Source organism: Choristoneura fumiferana, chromosome 24 (assembly GCF_025370935.1).
Source record: "Choristoneura fumiferana chromosome 24, NRCan_CFum_1, whole genome shotgun sequence".
In the NCBI taxonomy this organism is placed as follows: Eukaryota; Metazoa; Arthropoda; class Insecta; order Lepidoptera; family Tortricidae; genus Choristoneura; species Choristoneura fumiferana.
This window is the reverse complement of record NC_133495.1, coordinates 3,090,046-3,101,581: the sequence shown is the minus strand read 5'-3', so window position 1 is coordinate 3,101,581 and position 11,536 is coordinate 3,090,046. Positions and strand designations below refer to the sequence as shown.

General features: G+C 37.1%; 1 pseudogene; it reads right to left on the bottom strand.

The window, feature by feature from the left end:
* Positions 1–11,244, bottom strand: part of LOC141441909 (uncharacterized) — a 48,905-nt pseudogene extending 37,661 nt beyond the window's left edge.
* Positions 11,245–11,536: the final 292 nt, after the last annotated feature.

The window sequence follows — 11,536 nt, the reverse complement described above, 5'->3', positions numbered from 1 at the left end:
GCCTCCAAAATTAAATAATATTTTTAGTCAATTTATTTACTTCGTTTCTATAGAAGTTTAAATTGAATTTCTGGAGTTTAACAATTAATATGTACGGTACTCTCAAAATAATTACCTTAGTAAAATTTTAATAAAAGTACTAGGTTTGACGTAAAATAGGAATAGACTGTCTACAGCAAATTTGGTAAAACATATTGTTTATTCCTTTTTATAAATCTACATTAGAAGAAATCTTTGTGTTATTTATTTTATATAGCAATCAAAATACATCTCAGGTAAGAGATGACTAATTATTGCATTAATTTTGGAATTCATGTCCACATGATGGCTACCAATGAGACTAATCCGTCCGATCCCTGTTCACAACTAACCGTGTATGTGTGCGTGTCCCTTGGCAGTTCAGCGCTGTACCGAGCTGTACGTGGACGACGCGCGCGAGCAGCAGCGCGCGACGCGCCGCCAGTTCTGCTCGCCGCCCGCGCACGCGCACGCAGCGGCGGACTCCCCAGCGCCCCACCACGCATTCTTCCTTCAGCCTGCGTAATTTCAATTTTCTTAAATCAAAACGCACATAAAATAAATACCATGGACACTCGACACCAATTGACCTAGTCCCAAACCAAGCAAAGCTTGTACTATGGATACTAGGCATTTAGGCAACGGATAAATATACTGTATAGATAAATACATACTTAAATACATATTAACATCCAAGACCCGCGAACAAACATTCATATTATTCATACAAATATCTGCCCCGGCCAGCAGGCCGGCGGCGCGGGTTGATTAAAGAACTCATTTTATATTATACTGGCTTCTAACAGTTTATACAAACTTCTTTGTTTTCTCATAACCTTGGATTTTTTTTATTACAGGAACAAATAAATAGTTGGTGGTCAATAAATAAATATTCCATAGTCTTTTTTACACATATTCATCATCATCATCACCCAGCCTATATACGTCCCACTGCTGGGCACAGGCCTCCTCTCAGAAACAAGAGGCTGTGGGCCATAGTTCCCACGCGGCCCAGTGCGGATTGGGAACTTCACACGCACCATTGAATTTCTTCGCAGGTTTGTGCAGGTTTCCTCACGATGTTTTCCTTCACCGCCAAAGCCTCGTGGGGTAAATTCAAATGTAATACCGCACATGAAATTTTCGCAAAAACTCAGAGGTGCGAGCCGGGGTTTGAACCCACGACCATCTGTTTCAGAGGCGATAGGTCAAACCACTAGGCCACACGGTTACACATATATTACAATCCCTATCTTTAAACTTAAGTTTAGTCGTCGACCGTCCGATTATTCTATTTATAAATGTTTTTTGAAAGTTACTTTAGTACACACAATGCGACTATGTCAGCCTCAGTCTCACATTTTGTTTTTATAATATACATTGTTGGCATTGTACTCACAATGAATTTAAGCACGTCTGTCGCGTTTATGATGCACACAAATGATCATGCTCGTCCTGAGGATCTCCAATCTGCAAAAAAAAAATATTTACAGTCAACTAAAGAATATGTTGATACCTACAGATATATTATTAAACACACTCACTTGAGTTGTCCATACCCTATTGTGTTTTAAGACAAATGGCATTGAATCTTTACAGCAGGCGTGTGCTGCAGTTCCCACGCGGGTCCAGTATGGATTGGGAACTTTACAAACACCATAAAATTGCTTCACAGACATATACTGGGTTTCTCACGATTTTCTTTACCGAACAGCTCATAGTTACATCAGTGTCTCATCTGGCGAATCACTACACTTACCTAAAACGTAGTGATTATATACTCTTTGACACTTACCATGATTTTCACTACCACTACCATACCATTGCCATTTGTCATAAAATTATATACAACCCTGCTGTTTTCAGGTTTTTTTTATATGTCGTCTTACATAATGCAATAAGTTAGGCCAGGTTAGTTTAATATCAGTTCTGAAGAAAATACTGTGTCAGAAATAAACTATACGCTATTTTTTTCTAACACGATTCAAATTACATATAATGATTATGTAACTGTGTGAGGCGGTAACTATTTGTTTATTTTTTCCAACAGAGATATAATGCTTGAAAAAATGAAATCACATTAAAAATAAGTTACTACATAGGCACTATGTTATATTAACTTATTTTCTTTAATGAACGCCTTTACAATGTTGTGTCAATAGGCCGCAATTGCTAGAGGTGAGGGTTATCGTTATTATTAATTTGCAAGACTGTTCGTCAGAGTCGGAAAGTGACACTCCAAGTGTTGAATAAATTATATTTTAAAATTTAAATAATATTTTCAGTTCGATAGCGTAACGTTTAAACCAACAAATATTGCTAATTTCCACTTTTAGCACTTTATAGGTACATGCAAAAGTATCGATAGTTTGCGTAACAGTAGGAGACTAGTTGCGTCAGTTTTGGCATCTGTCATTTGAATCGTGTTAGAAAAAATAGATTATACTTTGGACAAATTAAATTATGGATAACGATACATAAGGCCCAATGAAATTCGGGCAAACGATAGAGAATCCCTCACCTGGTAAATAACACCGCACTCGGTACACTGCGTCGCTCCGAACCGCTTCTGGCCCGCATCGATAACGTATTGGTTGCTACCGCCCTTCAATAACGACCTCTTGCCTTTGGTTGCTGAGACAAAAAAAGAGTGCTGTTCAATTTGTATAAAAAAATTGTATATCAACGTTCTTACTAACAACGTATTCAGCACAGAGGTAGGTTTGGAGACACGACGTTATTATAAGTTACTGTGCGTGCAAGTGTGCGTGTCGCAGGTGGTAGGACCTTGTGCAAGGTCCGCCCGGATTGCTACCACCATCTTGCTCGCTAATCGTGCCGTGAAGCGGCAGTGCTTGCACTGTTGTGTTTCGGCGTGGAGAGTAAGACAGCCGGTGAAATTACTGGCACTTGAGGTATCCCATCTAAGGCCTCTAGGTTGGCAACGCATCTGCATTACCCCTGATGTTGCAGATGTTTATGGGCGGTGGTGATGTCTTACCATCAGGAGACCCACTTGCTCGTTTGTCATCCAGTAGAATAAAAAAAAAAGTATTTTGCATGGAGATGGTGAATATACTATAACTTGGGGCGGTTTTAGCTCGGCTTTTATAAATAAAATAAATTATGATATATAGATATTGTAAATAGTATTTTGTATGCAAATAATAACAGACTTTAAAACTATCAAGTGACGTTGCGGACTTTTGTGGCTTTAAGGACTTCGGCGAGTGTTATAAGTAATATCGAAGTCGGCTTCATTGAGGCATAATATTCACTAAGGGTTCTCCAGACTTAATGCTACACAATAGAACAAATAAACTACGGCCTTGGTGACATTCACTATATTGGAAGGTTTTGCAACTTTACATAACAAAGTGCTCATTTAATCGCACCTTTTTTTTTCTTATAGACCACTTGCAAAGTTTTCTGATAATCTAATTAACGAACTAATTAGATTTTTTGAGACACTAGCCTATTAAGGCTATAGCAGCGTTTCCCGTTTGCCGGGTCGCGATGCGGTACCGGGCCATCAAAATAAAATACCGGCTCGCAACATTCGCGCCTTGTTTTAATAATAATACCTACTATCGATCATCACATCGTAAATATTCATAAAGTAAAACGTAAAAGTATTTAGCGAATCACGAAAGGGCGGTGTGAAAATTACCGGGCCATGGCAGAACAATGTTTGGAAAAAACATAAAAGCAATAAATTTATTTGCTAAAAGTCAGCTCAACTAGAAAAATAAATTACAATTAAAAAATAAGAAAATTTTACATAATCTTATATACTTTCTAAATAGGAACAGAAAAGAAGCATTGTGCCGCAGAAGCAAAAAGGGCCAAACTCAGCGTGTTGTGTGTCGATAGTAAGAATATAGTTATGTACCTTTAGAGCTAGGTGTACTGGATCCAGGGTTAGGTTTGCTGAAGATAGGGAACAGTTTATCCGCATTGTCATTCGTCGGCTCCGTCTCTGGTGCTAAAACAATACGAAACGTATGGTCAATGACTTTAATTCATGAGCCACGATGGACCCATTTCACAGTAAACGTCATAGTGACATCGCATTAATTAAAAAGGAAAATCGTAATGATTTTTCTTTGAAAAGGTTCTATGGTGGCCCATGAATTCCGTACTTACGGTTGTGGTAACTGCAGATAAGGAAAACTAGGTATTAAGGACGGAATTTGCGAAACGAGGGTTCTGTACCTGTCGGTATACAAAACATGGAAAAGTTAAAAAACCCTCTACACTCTCATTTCAAAGTTCAATGTCTCAAAAATGCATGAACCGTTTTTTATCAAACATTGAAAAAAAAAACTCAATCTTACGAGTAGATTAATAATCCATACCTGAAACGTTTAGGTAATTAACAAAATGTAAACAAAATTCAGCTGCCAGATTTGATACATTCAAGGATTTTAAACATTTTACTTATCTGTCATTGTAATACAAACTAGACTAGTGTATTTCAATACAAAAATGTTAATGTTTAGATAGTTAAAGGGGGAATTTCAATATTTAAGACCCTAATTGACGTTGTTTTGTTTACATTTAGTTAATTACCTAACGTTTCAAGTAAAGCAATAGCCAATTCGACAGTTAAAAAACAGTAATTAATCTAGCAATAGCAATAGTAGAAGTGCCAAGGGATATTTGTTATGCCAACATAGTTTCAATTTAGGCATGTTACTCCTCAGTCAAAACGTCAATCTAGGTATAATGAGAATCCAAGAACTGATGCATGTATTTGCTATCGTACGACATTGACATTATATACAGAGTAGAAAGAAAAGACTATGAAACGAAAAAAAATTGCAAAACTGAGAGACACCAAGCCCAAAAAACTACGGAGACAAATAACAAATAAAAATACGTCACTCATGATTTACATTATTTCCTTTCAAATGTCAATGTTCATTGACAGATGTAATAAATGCAGTTAAAAACATGTCATAACTGGACACATTTTGTTGCAACTTAGTATAGTAACGCCTCCAGTTTTGCCCATTTCATGACAAAGTCCACATGCTATTTATGTTTTACATAAATTAAAATTTACTTTATTATGAATTGGTTAGGCTTCTACGTTACACAATACCTACGTCATGGTAACCCTGTTTGAACCGTGGATAGGGTTGCTTAACCAAAGGATGCCTTTATTACTTTTACGATTAATAACCCTCTGTGTTTCAAGGCTATATGAACTGTAATGGACACAATTTTTCTCGGTGTGTGTAGGGTAAATTGTCAATTACTGGCCACCTTATACTAAAAATGAATTCTATTTATAGGTGACCAGAAATAATTTTTAGTGGCCAGTAATTGACAACTTATAGGCTTATACTAAAAATTGACTCTGTTTATTATTATTATTAAAGCTTTATATATCCATACAGTACAATAAGTTTATATATAAATTTTTAATTGATAAGTAGTTTACTGTTATGGCCCCTATTGGGTAGAAGCCTCCTCCATCTCTCTGAACAAACAAACAAAAAACTCTGTTTATAGGTAACTAGAATTCATTTGTAGTATAAGGTGACCACGTATCCAACGGTGGCCAGTAATTGACGATTTACCCTATTATCACAAGAACGCCCTTCGCTACAGTACGCACCAACCCCCTTATTCATAAACGACAATCAAACCTATTTTAGTTAAAATGCCGCTAAAATTCGTTTGTCCTTATCTGTCACTTCGACATTTGTATTTGTTAGAAAGGGACAAAGCATTTGTTAGTTAACATAGGCTTGTTAAGTTTTATGAATAAGGGGGCTAGTTTCTGGCTCAGGTGAGGAATAGTAGATTATTATCGTGGCCTGGAAGTAGGCAATTGCTGGCTGAGTATGAGTATTAAACGGACGAGCTTGCGAGTCCGTTTAATTAATACGAAGCCAGCAATTACCATTCCAGCCGAGACTAATATAAAGCTTTTCTCAAAAATGGTGAATAATTCTGAAATAGAATAAACTTTTTCTCAAAATATATTATAAAATTTAATTTTATTCCAATATTTTCTTATGCTTTCCGCCTTTTTTCATTACAAATAAACTGCAGGTGTATTTTTCCACCGAAAACACCACAAGCTATTTCAGACCCAATAGAAAAAGTCCGGAGTTCCAACAAAATATCTGATACCGGCCATTAGACTTGGCTGTATACGACTTGTGCCAACATTTCCATGGCCTTTTTAACTTTTATTGTCGAGCTAGCGCGCCTGCAATCTTTTTAACTTTTTAATTTTTCGCTGACCATAAACTATGCACTTCACCTTCTGATATGTAAAGAATAATGTCAACTTTTACGGACATTTTTGAGAAAAGTAACTTTTTATTTTAGGGCAGAACCCTCACACTTGTTTTGTTGGACACACCACTCGCCTTGCGAGGTTCTCTAAAATGAACGCATAATACATATTGTAAAGCATCAATTTCCAGGGGGGTAGATGCCCCTCCCCTGGGTACGCCCATGATCATGATGGCTATAAACACAAATAAAATATCAAGTGTTCAAAATACTTTTCGAATAGTCTTGTTACGCTTACCTGTGTTGATTTGTGGCTCATTCACAGCACACCCTTGAGTGTTATCGGCCTGAGTCATCAGGAGTATCTGTTCATCCAACATCTTCAGTTCACGTTCGATCTCGTCCAGATCCGGCAGCTCTTCTTGAGTTGGCGCTAAAACATCACGTTTAAACACAGAACTATAATAATCCTACTAATATTATAAATGCGAAATTTAGTGAGTGCTTGCGTTTGCTACTCCTTCATATACAATTATTATAGTTGTTTTTCATTGATTATGCGTATTAGCCTGTAAGGTATTTAATGTAATATTTAAAAAGGAGACAACGAAATTTGGTATGCAGATAACCGGGCATCTGGAATAATACATAGGCTACTTTTTATATCAATATTGCCACGGGATTGGGATAAAATATTGAAATCTCAAATGCTAGGATTAGACAAAATTTGGCGCGAGTGTCTTGTATGCTAACATTAATGAAATTCACCTGTGAAGACCTGACTTAACATAGATTATTTATTTGACATTTAAAAGTGCTTGTTGTGGTCTATACTTCGTTTTTTTTAGCATTAGAAAAAGGGTAAACAAAATTTTGATGAGTCTTTTTAATGAAAAATGTTTTACAAAAAAAGTACTTACTATTACTTATGATACCAAAAGCATGTAAATGGTCGTATGTCCTTGCTAATTGTTATGTTACTATTTGCTGTGGCTTATTTTTCAAAAGTGTTTTTCAATAAAAAGACACGTCAAGATCGCTCACCTTCTTTCTAATGCTAAAAAAACGAACTACAAGGGGCTATTTCACCATCCATTGATTAGTGTTAACTAGCGGTTAGGTGTGATGCCGTCTCTATTTGTTTTGTTCGAATAGACGGAGACGGCATCACATTTAACCGTCAGTTAACACTAATCAATGGATGGTGAAACAGCCCCTAAAATTAATAAAACTACTTTGACTTTGATTGATTGAAACACTCCAATTCCTTACCTGTCACAGCATTTTCATCAACAAGTATAAACCCTCCATCAACAGGCAAGAACTTAGCATTTGGCACCTCTCCATGACTAGTCTTATGCAGTTCCGTCATCATCACATCAGCATCAGCTGGCTTCTGAGGAGCATCGGCCCCCAGTTCAATAATAACTGCCTCCCCATCTGGTACATTTTCTCCAGATACAGGGATGGCAGTCACTGGCTGGAAGATCTGATTGGTTTCCGCGATGACTGTGCTGTTGAAACATGGGAGCTCTGGTCGATGGATCTCAGATTCCGGGACTTCTTCTTCCGTCCATTGACTGAGAAGAGCTTCTATGGTTTGCTTTTCTTTGTCAAAGGGATCGGCTTTGTCTGGAATGCAAAGTTATGTAAGTGTTAATGTTTGTTTATCAGTTTTATCTTTTAAATAATTCTATTTATTTGTTATATTCATTTTATTATTAACAAACGGTGTGGAAACGCCTGTTTTTAACAACTGTATGTTGTGATTGCATTAACTTAGGAGTTTGATTTTTTTACTGCTTCAAGGAGTAGCAGACTTGAGTATTTGATATTAATATCAGCTTTGCACCTCCATGCTCTCCAAAAAGGGTCTTGACAGACGGATGGATGGAGAAACATACAGACAAGCAAACAAATGGACAAGAAAGTGTTTCGTTTTACCAGCTGAGGTATAGAACCTAAGAAAAAATGCAAAGAAAGATAAAGAGTATACATGTAAAAGATCAACAACTTATGTAGTATTATGATCGCGAGCAGCTATATTACAATTGTGAAGTTTCACAATTACAATCTGGTCATTGAACTATAAAATTGCTTACCTTTCTCATCAATTTCTTGTGACGAATTTTGACTTAGCATAGAAACATTGTTCATACTCAAATTGTTGGCAGAAACATTTGAAACTCTGCTGTTATTCAAAATAGCTGTGTCAGACTTATTAATGTATGGATTGTTTTTGTTTGCCAACATTTTATTTTTAGACACTTTGGGCTTTCTTATTCTGTGTCTAACTCCTAAATTAATCTGGCCTGAATTCTTCTTGCGTCGATGTGCGTGTGAGTGTGTAAACAGGCGGCGGCGGTGTGTGCTGGTAACTTCAATAGCATTCGACAGTTTAGTTGTGATAGTGGCATTTAAATCTGGATTGCTTTTACCATAGAAGCACTTAGCAGAAAGAATTTCTTTCAACTTATCACTGTTGAAAAGCGATAGACGAGCTTTAGAAGCCGGATTAGCGTCTAATTTAGGATGTTTAGACACAGGCCCGTACTCAGTAACGCTATTGTTCCGAAGCCTTTTGTGACTCTTCTCACTATCACAAGACTCGGGCTCTCGGCTATCTCAACAACGGAGCGCCTGTTGTGGCCCAACTTCGGCGGCGACACGTTAGCTTCCGTCGTGTTGGGCGTTTTCAACATTTGCGTTGGCGACAGAATGCTCATATCCATTTTTGTTAAGCAAACAACAGCATTTTTAAGTGGTGGCGGTGTGACATTCTTTTTCTGTTCTAGTAGAATGCCTTTGAAACTTTGAAATTTCGGCGTCAATTTCTGTTTTCGAACAGATCGCCTGACAGATTTTGTTGGTGTGTTTTCTTTGGTATCTGTACCAGAGTCTGTGTCAAAATTGAGGTCCTTTAAAGAGCTGCTGCAGCTCTCGGTATCAGCTATTAGGGATGCAAGGCTTTTTCTGGCCTTGCTGGAGGTTGACGAGGTTGTGTGGATACTGGTACAGGAGTGGGTGGAGGAAGGGGTTCCAGGATGGTTCTGCATGTGAGGAGTGACTGGAGTGGAGAGGGAGCCTGAGTTTTTGTCGGGACATGAGTATCTAGTCTGGTACTTGTTTAGTGTGAAAGGAGACTTGATGAAGTTCTTGAGGTCATTGGATTCCTTGAGGAGTTTTGAGCTTCTGGTTCCATCTGCATAAATAAAAAAGGAAAATTTAAAAAGTTCAATTTATTACTTAACTATTAGTGAATCAAGGTTAGCTTGTACATTTTTGTAGCAACAACCGGATAGCCAAGTGGTTAGAGAACCTGACTATGAAGCTTGAGGTCCCAGGTTCGATTCCCTTCCAGGGCAGATATTTGTATGAATAATACAAGTGTTTGTTCTCAGGTCTCGGATGTTTAATCTGTATTTAAGTTTGTGTTTATCTATATAAGTATGTTTATCCATTGCCTAGTATCCATATAGTACAAGCTTTGTTTTGTTTGGGACCTAAGTAGGTCAATTGGTGGCACATGTCCCATGATATTTTTTTTTACCCAACTGAGAGAGAGAGAGAGAGAGAGAGAGAGAAGACATTTATTTACACATATTCGATACACATAAAAATACATTAGATGGAGAGAACAAAAAAAAATAACATCGAATACTGCAAGACTATTTTTTAAATTACAGTCAATGATCAATTAATTCAAAATTTTTGGTATGAATGGGTTACACAAAAATCAGTGAAAAATTACAAGGTTTGCTACAGTAAGTGCAAAAATAAGTATCTATTCAAACCACTCAAAAATATGTTACTACAGCCTTATTGCTTCGGAATAAGAGTCTGTGGTACTTATTTTTGAAACTTTGAACAAGTACATATTTTTACACTTGTCTGTACATGAGCAAGGTAGTGTTCATTGATTTTGCAATAAACAACAATGTAACAAAGAAAATGTACATGCTGCTACCTAGTTGACCTTGTTATACAAAAAAAAACTGCTTTGATCAATGGTGAAATAAAATATGTCAGGCTTTTCTTTATTATTTCCAACTTAACAACAATTTATACATGGAGCATTTAATAAAATTTTGAAAACAAACATTGCTCATGAAGGTTACCTAACCTTACAAAGAGTGAATTCATTTTTTTTGGATTCCAAGTACCTATGAACAAAATACATGGGTGGTTTCAACCTTAATAACACCTTATATTCTGCAGTTGTAAAACTAATAGCTAATGAGGTCAATTATTATGATACTAATTATGTCAGTTCATTCATCACACATTGTTGTAGAGGTTTTGTCACAGTAGGTACATTCATCAACATGCTCAATAAACTGAAGAATTAGGAGTTTCCACCTACTTTTGCAGTTCTCAAGTAACTACAATCGAGATAATCCAATCAAATACAAGATTTACTAAGTAACTCACGCCAGTTCCTCCGTTCAGGCGTCTTGGGTACGCCTGGGTCTACCTCGTCTCCAGAGCTCGAGTCCAGGGTGCTGATAATGCCTAGGTCGCAGTCATCGCTGTCGCTCTCACTATCAACCACGGGCAGCCGCCGGTGCTTAGTCAAAGACTCCCTAGACGCCTCAGCCTCACTATGGAACAAGCTCTTTTTCCTCTCCGACATTTTCGGCGTATGAGTGTGAGGAAGCCGCGAAGAGCGACGCGGCGTTATCGCAGACATGTTTCACACACTACGAGTTGAAATACTAGTCCTTAATTAACACTTGGTTGGTCTAACGCGCGTCGAGTTACATGACCAACTGACTGTTGGAGACGTTCAAATGCAATTACTAACTCGAATTACAAAATAATTACGAAATATCATTAATTATTGTAACCATAAGTTCATTAAGAATAATAACACGATGAGTAATAGCCAAAAACAACACAAAAAGTATCTAAAAAACGTGTAAACGCAACTCAGTTAAACGTTGGCGGAGCAAGTCTAGCAACCATTGTTGTTTGGCGCGTAAACATCTGTCACGAATGACGGTACGGTGAACTACGGTGCTGCCATATATAAATATAACCAAGTTTCCTTTGCCTTCGCAAAATTCCAATATTCATTTAGCTACTTCACCATTCATTCAAATTTTAATTCCCAGAAATTTATTATTTAAATGAGCAGAAGTACATTTATGACTTTTTGAAACTGATGGAAAATGTAAGAGGCCTCAAACTGTTTAAAAATAGTTTTAGTATTTTGTACATGGCAATCAAATTCAGGCCTCTTCCTTCGACTAATTTTATTTGG